Genomic DNA, 16562 nt, shown 5'->3' on the forward strand with positions numbered 1-16562 from the left:
TCTAACAGTGGAGCTGCTGTGACTGAAGCAGTCATCCTTGGGGCACGAGCTGCGGGCCTAGCTTCCCTATGACCGAGGCTGAGGACGCCTCAGAGTGCAGCTTCATGAACAATGCACCAGGCAATGAAAAGAGACTCGTAAACATTTAAAATTTTAGAAAAAAAAAGACAGGGTGGGGAGAAAAGAAAATGTGTAGGTAGTTAGTGCCTACCCCAAGTTTAAAATGCCTCCTTAATTTTACTCTTTTATAATATTTTGAAAAAACAATAGAAATTTTTCATCATTTTTACATGTTATTTTTTTTCATAAAACAGAACTGGAGGATTTTTACCTTCTCACTAGTTGTAATAGTTTCGTTATATCCATCCTAAGAGATAGTTGTGATATTCTACTTGGTTCCAACCAACATCTATTTCTCCCTCTTCCTTTCTAGTAAAATTTTGATTTCTTTTTCAGTATGGCAATATGCCCAGTTAAAACTAATTACTTCCCCAGACACTCTAGCATGTTGATATGGTCAGAATTCTGGCCAATGACATGAAAGCAGAAGAATACTAGGTGGCGGGCGGGGGGGGGGGGGGTGGGTTCAGGAAAGCTATTGTTTTTTAAACTTAAAAAATACTTACTTGTCATTAATTTGTTGAATAAACTGTTGGTACATGTTGTTTGCCCTCCCCCTTCTTATTTATGTCTGCATGGAATATGGACATGTTGGTAGAGGCCCATCAGCCATTTTGCAACTGTGAGAACAAGATTCATAATGTCTACAAGACAGAGAAATGGAAAGAGACTGAGTCCCAAAAGGCATTGCAGAACTACTGTACCAGCCTTGTTCTAAGTAAGAAAAAGTAAACCCTAATTATTTAGAGCAAACTCAATTCTTAACTGATATAGAAGTCAAGCTTTTCTTCCAACCATCCCCCAACCACCCACAAAATCTTTGCGCACACTGAGATAGCACCGCTGAAGCCAATGGTTAACATCTTCTAAGTTACAGAAATAAAAGCAGGTAATGAAGATGACAACACTCAGCATCACATGGAAGGAATCCAACCTGAGTGAGGCAGAGATTCACAAAGACCGAGGGATTAAGAGTGTATTGGGGGGGAAGCTGGTGGTGGGTTAGAGACTAACACACAATTGTGTATGAGGCCCAAAGTAAGAGACTGCTGCAGAGTGTCTATAGAGATTGGTCATTAAGAACTGTGACTGATAGAGAAGCAGTGAAAGTAGCTGTAGGCACATCTGTAGGCAAGGAAATAAATGGATGACTCAGAGGAATCTACATAAATCTCAATAGAGCAGACTTCTTGAGGAATGGCTAAAAGCAATAATGAAAGCACGTTCAATAGCATAAGGAATTGGAGAAATGTTGGGAACCTCCAACTAGTACAGACTCAGATCTATTCCTGAGCCCTCAATAATACGAGTTCAGGATTTTCATATTGTTATGCAAAGTGGGCTTTGAATTAGGAAAGTAGAGAGCATGTGTCTCAAAGAAAACTAAATTTGATTGATCAAATTAAAGGAATGTGACATGTCATTAACCCTAGAGGAGATGGTCATATATTAGGTTCACAAATGTAACACATAATTACTCTTATTTGCAAAGGAAATGCAGCTTCCTTACTTCTTTTTAATTAATCTAATCATCATCTTGCTGTCCCATGTAGCCACACAAGCAGTCAATTGTAGATGATGAGTAGGAAAGAAGCTTCCATTTATAAATGAATGGTATCTCAAAGTCCTCACATTTACACAGTTTAGTGTACTTCGATCTCTAGTTTGAGATTAGGGAGAGAGAAAGGTCCCATGTGATCTCATAGTAGCAGAGAATAGGTCTTCAATTTACTTGTCTTCCTCTCTCAAGGGGTAGTTACACTGATTTGGTCCATAGATCAATGTCCACTGGTTAGCAACTAGTTCTGTCTGGCGATTTGGGTAACAGGCTAGATTTTGGTCAGGCAATCTTAACACTCTGAGTCTGGTCTTAGACCAGCCTACCTAATCACTAAGAAGGAGTCCCCTTAGTCAAAAGAGCATTAAAAGCACTGTTAGGTGAACCTAAAATCTGTTCTTGAAATTAGGATTCCAGAAACTCCCATGTGCTCTAATACTTACCTGAAACCAATGCATTGTCTTTGAAGACTCACATTGAAACTGTCTGAACCTTCAAAAAAAAAAAAACAAACTTTGAGTAACTGAAGCACAAGATCTATACTTAAGAACAAGTTTAGACCAAGTGGAAAACTGGTGAAATGGATCCAGAAGCCTTGATACAAAGTCTTCAGCTTTGGAAATATTTTATCTAAGTAAAATGAATCAGATCCAAACAAAAAGGCAGAGGTAGGCAAATTTGCTCTCTCTGCTTGAGCTGAGACATTCACCTTCTCTTGTCTTCAGACATCTGTACTCCTGGGCTCCAGGCTTTGACTTATACCAGAATTTACACCATCAGCTGCCACCACTTTCCCCATGTCCACCATTCCTCAACCTCTATCCATTTTAGGCCTTTGGACTTGGACTTCCATCACTGGCTTTCCTGGTTCTCTAGCTTGGAAATAATAGATTGTGGGACTTCTTGATCTCTATAACCATGTGAGCCAATTCCTACAATAAATCAGTCTTTCTCTCAACAGAGAGAGAGAACCCTAATACAATAGTATCATTCATATTTTCTCTTTTCTTATTGTGATTATTTTTGCTTAATTACTAAAATTACTGAGAAAGTTGTGTTAAAATCTCCAAATATGATTGTAGATTAGTCTTTATTTCCCTTTTTATGTATTAGTTATTATATCATGTATGTCAAAACTCCAGTTTTAGGCATATACACATTTAAATTAATTCTCCTGATCTACTCAACCTTGTGATTAATGTTATATAGCTATTCAGCTTTATTATGAATAGTATTTGCATGGTATATAATTTTTCATCCTTTTTACTTTCAAGTTCTGTGTGCATCTTTTGGAGACAGCATATAGTTGGGTCTTGCTGCTTTATACAGATTGATAGTTTGCTTTTAATTAGAAAACTTAGTTCATTTACACTTAATGTAACTATTGATGTCATTAGTTCTAGATCTGCCATTTTGTGTCATTTTTTCTCATATTATTCTTTTGTTGTTGTTATTATTGCTTATCGATTTCTTTTTTCCTGCCTTCTTTTGAATTAATTAATTATTTTTAGTGTTCCACTTTTATTTATTTGCTTTTCAGTATATCTATTTCATTTTTTTTTTTTTAGTGGTTGCTCTAGGAATTATGATGTCTATCTTCAAGTAATTACAAACTATATAGAGTCAATATGAACTACTTCATATAAGATATATAGGAAACAATGTAATACAATTATCACCCTATATTCTCTGTGCCTATATACATATATATATGCACAGATATATGCTTTGTAGATATGTATATTTGTACATATACACACAAAAAAAATCTCCAAAGTTGATTTAATTTTTACTTTATATGATCACAAACCTTTTAAAGTAGTTGTACTCCACCAAGGGCAATATGCCTCCCAGGAGACATTTCACAATATCTAGAGACATTTTTTATTTTCACAACTGTGAAAGAAGTGCTGCTGACAACCAGTGGATAGAATCCAAGGATGCTGCTAAAAACTTTACAGTGCACAGGACAGTCCCTCAAAACCATTGCAAAATATCTAGAGTGCTGAGGCAATGAAGTTTAAACATATAGGCCTTACTTCAGTTACTTAGGGTTTCAGCTAATTAAGGACATTTCTTTACCATATTCAAAGTTCCTCCAAATTCAGCCTTTATATTCAAACCTGATGCATTAAGCTCCCTAAACTCATGCTAGGTACCTATTAGCTAATGACCAATCACTAAGTTCATTGAGCAAACTAATCATGTTGTGTGGTTCCACATGAGGAATTTAAAGACAATAGGAAAGAAACCGAGAATTCCAAATAAGAGTTTTCCCTACCATTTGTGTTCTTTTTCCTCTTTCTCTCTGGTGTGCAAATACTATCTAGTAATCATTGTTTGGGTTATCTTCATTTGAAAGGAGTAGAATAGGAAGGCCATTTTTAAAAATATAGCAAATTCTGTTTACATATTAAATAAATCCTAACAATTTAAGCCATTTTGAACAAAATTATTGTACATTTCTCTTTTTTTAAAATTTCTTAAACTACAGTGTGTGGTTTCTTTTTTCAAATAATCTCTTCCAGTTTTATTAGACACACTGATAAAATGATAATAAAGTCAAGTTTGTCTAAGAGCACAGGATTTCAAGCTAGACCTAGGCTGAATCTAGATTTATCACATCCTAAATTCATAATACTGTTCCCCCAATCCTCCAAGCCCGTGTTATTATCATTTTTTTAAAATCTGTAAAATGGAGATAATGCCTATAACACAAGATGGCTAAGAAACACCTTGGACCTAGTAGAGCAAAAAAATTTGGATAGTCTAAGGCTTTATTCCATCTTGGAAAACTGGTTTGTTGGCACACTGACTTGGCCCTTGTGCGTAAAGAATTATCCCTGGTAAATTGGAGTCGGCTGAGCTATCTACTATGGGTGACTGCACTCATGCCTCTGTGGACACAGGTCAGCACTACTGAGATAAGATCCAGATGCACTGTCACAGATCACTCATTCCAATCAAGCCTACAGAAAGCAAGGGGAATGGGGAAGCGTTGCCACTGAAGTCTTTCATTATCTTCCCAGGGAAATGGTATGAAGAGGCTGAATAAGCTGCAAACTGCAGCAAGTCAACTCCTTATCCACATGTCACAGAAGTCTGCAGCTTGCAGACTTTCTGATTTGCCCTTGGAAGGCCTGGGTTCCTGGGCATTCTGAAGTCCATAAAAGAACAAAGACTTTAGATCCAGACAGTAGGCCTTCTATTTTACAAGACAGCCTCAAAATTGACAGAAATACTAAAGTCACTTTCATACCAGCCTCAAAAGTTGACTAGAGGGGCCTTCTCTAGTCCTGGGAGAACCATAAAATCAAAACACACTTGCACACACACGTACACACACACACACACACACACACACACACACTGTCCCTTTCTCACAAGCAAATGGCCTATCTTCCACCACGTACACTGACCGCCACAGCTGCCTTCCCGACAGGGTATTCAATCACACACATGTCTTCTGTTTGAAGACTGTTTCCACCTCCAGTCAGGCAGGTTGTTTTCAGCACATCTGACAAAATAGGCCAGATCTGCACAGCAACATTTGAGAGGAAGTGCAACAAAAGACATCCAGCTGTGCTGAATTAAAAGGTCTTCATTCATCACCTTCCATCAGTCAAAAAGCAAAAGGAGGCTGACGTTATTTGTAAGAAATTTAAGGGTGTTATTATTCACCTGTAATTAAAAAGAATGGTTTGATTTGGCTTACAGCCTGGAGGAGAATGAATGCTTTTATTTTGCCAGGTTATGAATTTTTCCAAGTACTGAATAGGCTCTGAGAATGAGGCAATGAGATGGAGGGGAACTTCTTAAGGTTGAATTTTCCTCAACCTGTATTCACTTGCTTTTTTTTCTTATTTTTTTTAATACAGTGTTTCTTTACCTTTGCTCTTCTGCTTTGGAGTTCCCAGAGAATAGAAATCAAGTGGATTTTGAATCCATCAACATAAGAAAGTTCATGTAAAAGGTTTTAGATATCCCAAGAAGCTGAAATCTGTGGAAATTTATTACAGATGGACAAAGTTGCATTTCCCAGATATACTACATATTTGGGAAAGGTATAGAAATATGGCTTTCTGTGGTCTATACTGAAAAAGTACACACAGTAAGAAAACTAGAAATACCTTTAAGATGTTTTATACATCCAAACTTCTGGAGGATGGATATAGGGATTTGCCAAGCAGGATTTTTAATAGATTCTTCTTCAACCATGCTTTTTATTCCAGGAAGAGTTTAAGGCTATTTGAAGACACACAAGTACAATGTTAAATTATTAATTGGATGAGAAAAAAATACAGAACAAAAGGAAAAGCAAAGTAAGAAATATGAGATGAAGCTAAGACTGAAGTATATAATCCAAATAAATGTGTAGCAAGTTCCTATGTAAACTGCATATGCAGCCCTGAGTTTCCCATCAGCAGTGCAAAGAGAGATCTAACATCAGTTATGTGGTCTGTAATGTGCACAAAAACAGGAGAGGCACATGTATTTTTCAAGTATGTTAGCTAGCATGGTCTGACAGTCCTAGGCTTTGGGAGGGAGGGCTGAGGAGAAGTTCCCAAAATTACATGCTGGGGAAGGTAAACATTTTCAGTAACAATCATAAGTTTTTGTATCTTCAGAGTATTCATGGTTTAATTCTGATATCAATAAGTCTAAAAACAAAATTTTCTTCAAGATTGTCAAAATCGTTGTTGGAGGTTAATAGAGAGCAGGTGCCCCAAAGGCAGGCCTTGATCAGCATGAGTAGCACATGAGGACAATATTGGGCCAGGCCCTGGGAGCCCAGCAATTTGGGGCTTCTCTGTATCCCACCACACTGAGCAGTGTACACTGTGTTGCTGGAAAGGAAAGGATAGGGCCGGTGAAATTAAAGCTGCTTGGATGCCCTATATAATATTTGGTATTTTGAAAACACTTTACACTTGCCAGTAAGTAATCCAGATGGAATTCAAATAAGTTTAGCCAATATTATTATCCTGGCTTGCTGATGTGGAGAGTCAGGTCTGATTGATTTGCCCAAGGACTTTCAATTCCTAAGGAGCCACCATACAGCTTTTTACCACTTCCTGTATATCCAGTGGGCCAAAGAGAGTCCTGGAAGAAAACAGAGACTTTCACATTTCCTGTTCTTGGCTCAACCCAGCAGGTCACAAAAGCCTCTAAACAAAGGAAAAATGTCCATCCTTATAACTTGGCTGGTTCCTTTCCCAGTACTTTCTTACAAAGCAACCCACAGTCAGTTTTTTCGGACCTACTGCCTAATTTCTGTTGGGCTATTTTTTATTTTTTATTAGTCTCAGGTTATTTTCCTGAACAGTTATGAAAAACAACTTTTCCCAACTTACTTATAAGAAAGAAAGCTATCTGGACTCCAGATAGCTGGAACCCAGAATAGAACATACACGATTTAAAGTTTGCATCGATGCATTCTCATTTCTAAGCAAAACCAAAATTACTGTTAAAAATCTCTGCTATTTCCAGGATGAACATTATACATTTATTCACTGGGGTAAATTTCCCAAATTTTCCTTAAGAGAAAAATCATCTCATTTGGGCTGTTTAAAAAAAAGACACACAAAAAAACAGACAAACCAAAAACAACAAAAAAAGCAAATTCCTCAGCCCCACTAAGACTTGCTGAGTCAGAAAATTTCAGAAGGCTGTATGGGAAATTATAACATCAAAGACTGTGGAATCTCATGAAGCCTCAATTCAGATCTCACTTCCGCCACTTAGTGGCTGTGTGTCCTTGGTCAAGTAGCTTATCCTCTCTGTACCTCTAAGTTCTTCAGAGTGAAATGTGAAATGTGAACCTGTCCCTTGAGAAACCCCCAATTTAAAGGCAGTTTAGTAAAAAAGGATTCAGCAAATGAAATCTAAGAGGGGCCAACGATAGTCTTCGGATCAGTCTATTTCCAAAAAACTTGGTGATCTTTAAAAAAATTGCCTACCTTCTTCCGAGTCCTAACATAGTGAGAATGAGAATATAATTTTGAAAACAAAGGTGCATTCTCAGGCATCATTTACATATCTAGAAGGATGTGACCATCAATTTTAATCACGCCAAAATTTTAGTACAATTTAGGAAGAAATTATAAATAAGCTCCTCTAGCATTCTATACTATCTGTGCTTCAAATATTTTCAATCTTAAATACAAACATTAACCGAGCAATGGTGAGACTTTATGAAATGTTTTAAGTAGCTCATTTCTAAATAGCTTACCAAATTACAAAAAAAGACATTTGTTTTTTTACAAAAAGAATAATCTACTTGCATGAGTGGCAAAACTATCTTAAGTTTAAAACCCTTCACAGAAAGGACATGCTTAAGAAGACACAGGCAGGGTCTTGATCTTGACTAATCAGTGGAAACATTGGGAAAATATATCAAAATTAAAAATAGAGCCAGAATACATAAATAATGACTACATTTCTTAACTACTTCACTAAAACTGGGTGCTGACAGGCCAGATGGCACAGGTCATTAGTGCCTTTTGGCTTTGGTGTCTCTGCTAACGAAACTCAGGACTGGAAACTCCGGACTGGAATAGCACCACTATTGTTAGGGCCTCTCAAAGCAGAATAGACTAAAAGGCCCTCCTGCAGCTGAGGAACAATGACTTAAAATTCTTTTGTTATTCTGCAATGCCTCAAAATTCGTTAAATCTTGTCCTCTGCCACCCCTAAGGCACTTTGGGGACTTAATTAAGTTATTGTTTGCAGACGTGAGATAAATTCAGTCACATCACAAAAGAAACAATTTGGTTCCAAATGTTATACACACCTCCCTCTCAACAGTAATTCAAGATTCAAGACCTATATGAAAACAGTAATATAATTGTGGGTCTCTTTCTAAATAAAAGGGCCAGAATAATGATATTGAAAACAAAAACAAAACCAGGAACGTATAAGCTGCTAATTTTATTATGCAACTTGTTCACTAAACTCTGATGATTTTTTTAAGTGTAAATACAGTTGATGCTTGCACATATTTGTTGGCAAAATATCAGACACTTTAGGTGGAAGAGAGTGAAGTACTAAAGATAAATCAGGTCATTTCTGTTCCTGTCTTCAGGAAGCCCTAATGCCAAGCCCTGATCCCTTGAGTATCCTCCAGAACCTCTGGTGGTCAAGAAGATTGTGCTGCTAGGAAAAACGCTAAAAAGCTCAAAAATGAAAAAAAAATTTTTTTTAAATAAAAAGCTCTAAAATGGATTAAATCACTAAATGATTATAAAGCTTCTGTTCCTTTTATTGTGTTCATCATAAAATCTACCCCTCTTATTTGAGAGAGGTCACTATTTCTGTCTTGAAAAATTTCATGCCATGGTTAGAGCTTTTGTAATGAACAAATCCAGAGCAATGTGGGACATTGTAGTATGAAGTGATTCTTGGGTCACTACGGGTCTCATGAATCCCAGATTAATCCTTCCCTGTTCTCTCTCTTGGCTCCAAAGTCAGGTCAAAGCCAACAGTAAATAATGTCTCATACCTATATCTGGCACCAGGAGTCTCCTGCTAATTTAGCTGGAAGCCAACACAGCCAATGGTGGCTAAGCTCTTGGCAGTCTGGGCATGCAAAGTTTTTAGGTAGCACATGTCTGCTCATGATCTATATATATATCACTTGAAACCGAGTTTATATCTTAGCTAAGGCTATATTGTCCCTACACAGGTTTCTCATGCTACCCCAGACCTCTTAGCTAACGTTTTTCTGTACTGAAGCTCTTAAGACCCATCTATGTTTGCATAGTCTTGTGCCTTTACTCCTACTCCTTTGCTTAAGGCCCACCACCCCTATGGAAATTGATACCTACCTATATAAAGTGTACCTTACCAAAGCTGCAATGGCCTTTCATGGTGAAGTTTTCACAGAGCTGAAGCCTAAATCTTAAAGCCTTGGAAACCCAGCCACACCCCAAAACATACGCCATGGCACAGTATCCAGATTGAAGGTATACAGAGTCTCCTAATAAAATGCAAGGCTTAAAGTCCTGACCCAACCCCAGGTTTCTCCATATGTATTTTTATCTACAAACTATATGCTTTGTCTTCTGTTTCACAGCATTCCTAAGGAATGAATCAAATATGCCAAGATGAGAGTGAAAGTGGTGTAACAAAAAAGCATCTTCTCATCTCTCTAGGGTTTGTACCCATTGTGAATAAGTCACAAGAGTCAGCAGGTGAAGACCCAAACTCTTATCTTATGAATGTTAAGCTGCAGAAAGTTACTTGATGGGGCAGACCCTAGCTTCCAATTTGGCCGCTTAGGTCTTGAAAAATTACCCAAAGGAAATGTTGAATTTGCAGAGCAAACACACTTCCCCAGGTCATTTCCTCTCTCTAGACCTGATGGAGAAAGAAAGAGAAACAAGAGACCACCCCCACCATCATTTGCAAGAATCTAATAGATCAGCGCCATCTCACTGAGAAGCAATGTTCAAAGGCAGATGCCCAACATGCAGGCATCCCCTTTGACCTTCCTGGGAGGAAAAATGGTTAGCTGGGGAACTAGGAGCTAGGAGTGTTATATAAATGAAAATCACTCCAGTTGGATAGAACATTAGGCATCAGAGTGAACTATTTCTGCCCAAATACTTAAGACCCATAAAAAAGTATTTCTTTACTTACAACAATTAGACAATCAGTTTTGTAATCTATTCTATTTCTGCATTTTCCAGAGCTCCTAAGATGCTTAAATCTAAGTGTATTTGCTCAATTATAATAGTTTCTCCTCTATATTTATTTGTACTTAAATATAAAGAATGCATCGAATAACAAATTTGGAATCCTTTCTTTATTTTATAAAATTTAAGCCTTCCACATTTCAAGGAGTTATAAGACTTGTTCTACTCTGGGTCACCAATCAAATGTCATTTACCATGATGGCACATTACAAGACAACCCTTCAGAAACATGGGTGTTTTGTCAATACAAATATAGTTTACTGATTTTCCAAAAATATTGTTGATAAGTCCTAGAAGTAAACAGGTGCATACCTTTTTTGAAATTCAGACCTTCTGTTTCATTAATGAGGGCTACAGATGAAGGGGAAGTCAGGGTGATCAATAGTTACAAATTAAAAGTGAAATCAGTTTCAAAAGTGTTTTCTGATGTGACATATAAATTAAGTTTCTTTGGAGAGGACGAGAAAACAAAGATTAATTCAAAATAGAAAACTCTTTTGTCACAGGTCAGGTTGTTTACACACCATTAAGCTCATCCTTTTTTTAGAATGGCTCAAAAATATTTGACTAAAATCAGTGATAAAAATAAGGGGAGTGAAAAGGAAATAGTCTTGAAATAAGTATATTTTATTTAAGTCCTTTGTATTGATCAAATGTCAGTGTGGATAGCAATATTTAGTCTTTATAAAGTTCTTCACAGTTTGATCCTCTGACACCACAGTTTTCTTCATTTCCTGACCAACGGCATTGTATGGCCAACAGCTGGTGCCTTTAACCCAGCAGATGTTTTTGTGGCTCAGTTGTATTCATCATACAAGCAGAGTCCAGGATTTTGTTTTCCTTCACACCCTTCTCCCACATGCAGAAACTTCCTTCAGAAGACAAAGGGAGTGTGCATAAAAACACACCACAGGGTGTGGATGAGTTTAATAAACACAGTCTCCGGTGTATAAAGCGCCTAACTCTTTCCTAGTACAGTAGGATTACACAACAGCCACTGAAGTAATTTGCAAATGGTTTCTATAAGACCAAAACCCACAGCCAAAGGAATCACATAATCATAGAATATTGAACTTGGATGGGACCGGTGCAGTGTGTGTCAAAACCCAGTAATATATGGGTGATTAAATTTATTTAAGCTCATACTCCCCTCCCCCATGTTAACTTAAACTAATTTTGTTATAATATTATTACTTAAATATGTGCAACCATAAATCAAAGAATAAACTTGTCATACCTCTAGCTTCTTCACCTGATTGGGACAGATACTACTAGATATAGGTGTCTGTGTAGTAAGTGAGTTGTAATCATCTTTCAGGGTGAAAATCATGCCAAAATATCAGCATGTGTTTGTGTAGTTTCACTTCCACCTTTTACTGGCTGTGTTATTCCAAACAGGTCACTTGTTCAACCCGTGCCTCATCTATAACAATAGAATCCATCTTATGGGTTATAAAATTAAGCAAAATAATAAAACTGTAACACTGCATACTGTATAGTTACTACTAAGTAAATGGTCATGATCATTTGTTTTCAAAACCATATAGCCACCAAAATTCAAAGTTTATTTAATTTACTGTAATGCATGATAGGAATTGTTTGTGAAAGTACATGTAGTGAAAGTGGGCTCATGGGCCATTTTTTGAATAGAATGTTATTAAAAAACTTCAAGAATATGTTCACTAGTTCAGAATAACTGGACAATATATATAATTAACTGCCAGTTAACAATTTTTTAAAATTTAATAAAGTGACACTCTAAAGTTGTCTTGTCACTGCAAGCAAGGTAAGTTAATATATTTTAGAAATCCGCATTAAATGCATTGTTTAGTTTAACCATTTCTCAAATGGAGAAATAAATTACATACCGCTGGTCTTAGCTTTAGAATGAGGGAAAATCCAAAATCTTTGATGGATTTTTCATTTAGATTTTGGTAGCATGAAATTCTCAACCAGGTCAATATCTGAGACATTGTAAAATCACAAAGAAGTTAGGAAGTTTGGATTCCTTTCCAGAGTTCTTTGTTTTCTGTGAAATACTGAAATATCTTCACATCACAAAGGGAAATAACAATTTGACAGATGTGTCCCAAAATAATCAGGTTGGCATTTATGGGGTGAAGAAAACTCTCGTAACCATCACAAAAGTGATAACTAAATCATTTAAAATTATAGTTATTTCTGTGTCTAATAGTTTCACCTGCTTAAATTTATTATGTATGAAAATAAATAATTTATTCATCTCATATAGACATAACAACAATATGTCTGTAAAAAATATATTTCAGAGGACAGAATTTTTTCAATTCTTTGTGTGGGATCTTTTTTTTTAAAGATTTTATTTATTTATTTGAGAGAGAGAGAGAAAGAGGGACAGCAAGAGAGAACATGAGCAGGATGAGGGGCAGAGGGGGAAGCAGACTCCTCCTGAACAGGGAGCCAGATGCAGGACTCAATCCCAGGATTCCTGGATCATGACCTGAGCCAAAGGCAGATACACAGCCAACTGCACCCAGTTGCTCCATTTGTACTGGAATTTTAAAACCAATTTGAAAGCTAGTATGAATATAACACTTTTCCTGCATTCAGATATACAAAGCATCTAAAACATTTTCAGAAGTTTCCATCATTTCAGTAAGTTGTATTATAATTTTCAGATTTATAACTAGATGTTTTTAATTAACAACTATATGCATATAGGATTCTCACATCAAAGATTTTCAATAAAATCTTTCCCTACTTATATATATTAATTACATCTTGAAAGCATTTTCTATATTATTAATCACTGATATTTACATGATTTTTCTAAGCACCAACTAAGAAAACAAAAAGACCACCTTCCCCCACCCCCCAAAGAAACCCAAAAACCTATCTTCGGGGAGGAAATTGCAATGAACAAAAGATGAATTAGGAAATAGACCTTTGAAAAAGAATTTTTAGGCTGGTGGAACTGACATGTATAATATGGGCTATTAACTAGATGTATTTAGTGAAATTTGAACTACTCAAACAAGAATCAGAGGAAGTAGAGCTTATATTGTAGGAATCCTCCTATGGCATATATCTCCTTAAAAATAAGCCCCAGTATCAGTTGGCCAGCAGTGTGGGCTGTGTTCATACAGCCTGATGTCCTTCTGGTGTGGTCCTAGCTGACTGACTGTTGTTAGCTAAACTCCTTCAAGGATCTTGGCTGGAACAGCGGTATCAACTGGAACCTCTTGCTGAACATCGTGTCTTATCCTCTAGCAGGCCAGCCTGCTTGTGCTCATCCTGAAATTTTAATGTGAATGAAAGAGATCTCTCATGTGAAAATGCTTTCTAAGCTTCTATTTGCTGCTGTTCCACTGATCAAAGCTGGTCTCAAGGCCAGTTTACATTTAATAGAGGAAAGCAAAGCTCCACTTCCTATTGGGAATAATAGTATTATTCCCATTTTGCTATTTGCCACACCCGCAATATTTCTTTACACATGTCTTTTTGAGTTAATGCCTAAATGTCTCGAAAATTCATGCATTTTTCTCTTCCGGGACATTCCTTAGAGTTAGCTATGATTACTTTTCCATTAGATTACTGCAGTGACCATCTAGATGGACTCCCCTTAGTCATGCCTACTGCCTTACAAGAAAGCAACCAAGCAATCTTTTTAAAATATAGATATTATTTGAATAAGAATATCAAATTAGACCTGGAAAATGTTTTCTTTATGTTAGGATAAAACCCCAAGTCCTTACTAGGCCTATTAGGTCCTCTATGGTATAGTTCACACACGTTAAGTATATGTGACCTCCCAAGAGAGTGAATAAAACATGTACGATGACAGGAGAGCTTTGTTAATATTAAAATACACCATTATACTAATGAAGTGATGAATTTTGAGTAATTATTTTGTTTTCAATACAACTTGATTACAAGCACATATAACTTAATTTTTAATAATTGCTCTGTTTATCAACTGGCCAGCAAAATCCCCGATAATTTAACAATCTATGTTCATAAGTAGAATGACCTGGACTAAACTGAAAGCTTCTCTCAATACAGAAAGTTTGGGTTGAGGTTTGAATAATGGGACCAAAAAGAATTGGGGAAAGGGGATGAATATTTCCATCATTTGTAATTTTACACTTACTTGGATGATTTCTTAATTGTTGAAAGCTGAGATCACATCTGTTTTTCTCCCTGGTGCCTATCAAAGGACTGGTTTAGACCTAATAAGAAATTTGAAGACAAGATTAACTTTCAGATATCTGAGCAAAGACTAAATTGTAGACTTATGTGAAGATTACAATATTTCAGAGTCATACTTTGCTACTGTCTAAAACCAATATTTCAAAAACACATAACCTATATTTTTGAGCTTTATATCAGGAATGAGGGAATTCAGGTTCGAGAACTAATTCAGCCATTACCCATCTTTTTAAACATTCTTGGTCTCAGTCTCCTCATCAATAAAGTGAGAAAGAATGTTGACATGGTACCTGTCTTTTCCAATTTTTTAATTATGTGATATGATTCTGAGACTTGAAATAAGCAGAAAATTTTAGCATAAGGATAACCTTCTTTCAGAAGTGAATGCATTATACATTTATTTATCTGAATTTGCTTTAAATTTGTAATGTGTTTTCAATTTAAGTACCCAGAGGATATAATTATATATAAAAATTAAATTGCTCAAAATGTTAAATGTAGACTTTTTAAAAACCCAGGAAAATAAAAAATGAAGCAAAGAAGAATAAACATATAATATGCAAACAATAGAATGAAATTAAATAGCAATCTCCTCATCGCAACTAATAGAGTAACTGTCCTAAATTTGTGGAGTACTGAAATGCCTCACATTGAGAAACATGCTGAATTTCCTAAAATTTTAACACATGGGACCTGCTTATGAAGCATCTGGAAAATCCCAAAATCAAAACATGCACTTAAGCAGGACAATTTCAAAAGAGTATAACCCAGAGGCTATGTCCCCCAAGCTGAGTGTGGCAGGAAATAGTTGGGCCCCCACATGTCAGGACAAAATTTCTGCAGCACTTCTCAATAGGACATTTAAAAAGAGAAAAGCAAATAGGCAACACAGCAGTAGGTATTTTTTAATATATTTCAGATTTTATTCAAACAAAAACAACATATGGGATTCTGAAGTAATTCACAATTCATTATAATGAACCAAATAAGAGATTTTGAACCTCTTGATACCCAAAGTAATAGATTGTGTTTTCATGATTTTGTGAGGCTTCTGAAGTAAATTCTAGTTTACTGAGGAATGTACTTGACCTAGGGCATCAGAAAAACAAAGTGCAAACTCAGCTCTTTGATGTGACCTTAATCTCTCAATTTGCAATGTAAATGAAAATAGATGGTAAAAGAATAGCCTATGGCGGCTAATTGTCTGGTTTTTAATCCTAACTCCTCCTCAGGAAAAAACAAATGTATTGAATAACTGTACTTGATAAATGAAGTGTCATGTATTTTGTAAGGTAACCACTAAAGAATAGAAAGTTATAAATTCCAACTAGAAGATGGGAAAAAATGCAGTCACAGAAATAACACAATCACAAAGAAAGCAGAAAAAATATATATATACAACAAATTGTACAAACAGCACAAAAATGTTGGTAGAATTTAACCCAAAATAGATCAGTAATTATACTAAATATAAATGAGCCATATGTTACAATTAAAAGGCAAAGATAAAATAGATTAAAATGCAAAAACCAAATAAATACTTTTTTAAAAGATGCATATTAAAAATAGGAACACAGAAAGTTTAAAATTTTAAAGTTTTAAATAGATATATCTTATAAATGTTAACCTCCCTCAAAAATGGATTTTTAGTTATAGCAATATTAAAAAAAGAGATGTTATAGCAAAAAGCATTATTATATTTCAACAGGGCCATTTCACAATGAAAAAAAAATGTAATACACCACAGATCATCAAGAGGTTCTAGAATCTTTAAGCTTTTCTGTATTTAATTTTAAAAATTGAAAAAATTAGAAGAACAAGAATACAAATTATCAAAGAGTGGGAGATTTTAACAAAATTTTCTTTATAAAGATATAATAAAAAGGAAAAAAAAAACAAAAAGGATATGGAAAACTTGAATAGCTTTATTTAAAAATTGACCTAGTAGATTTTTCCAGGCTATTTCAGTCAACAACCATAGAATGTACATTCTTTTACAA

The 16562-nt window shown here is 35.7% G+C and overlaps 1 long non-coding RNA gene across 1 annotated transcript; it reads right to left on the minus strand.

Annotated features, from left to right (window-relative positions):
• Nucleotides 1-629: 629 nt before the first annotated feature.
• On the minus strand, nucleotides 630-14617 carry LOC119864380. Its single transcript, XR_005373764.1, has 3 exons — nucleotides 14504-14617; nucleotides 2122-2170; nucleotides 630-764 (listed from the first exon to the last, which is right to left on the minus strand). It is a non-coding gene; the product is annotated as an uncharacterized LOC119864380 (long non-coding RNA).
• Between the last annotated feature and the right edge of the window lie 1945 nt (nucleotides 14618-16562).

This window comes from Canis lupus, chromosome 19 (genome assembly GCF_011100685.1).
Source record: "Canis lupus familiaris isolate Mischka breed German Shepherd chromosome 19, alternate assembly UU_Cfam_GSD_1.0, whole genome shotgun sequence".
NCBI classification, from domain to species: Eukaryota; Metazoa; Chordata; class Mammalia; order Carnivora; family Canidae; genus Canis; species Canis lupus.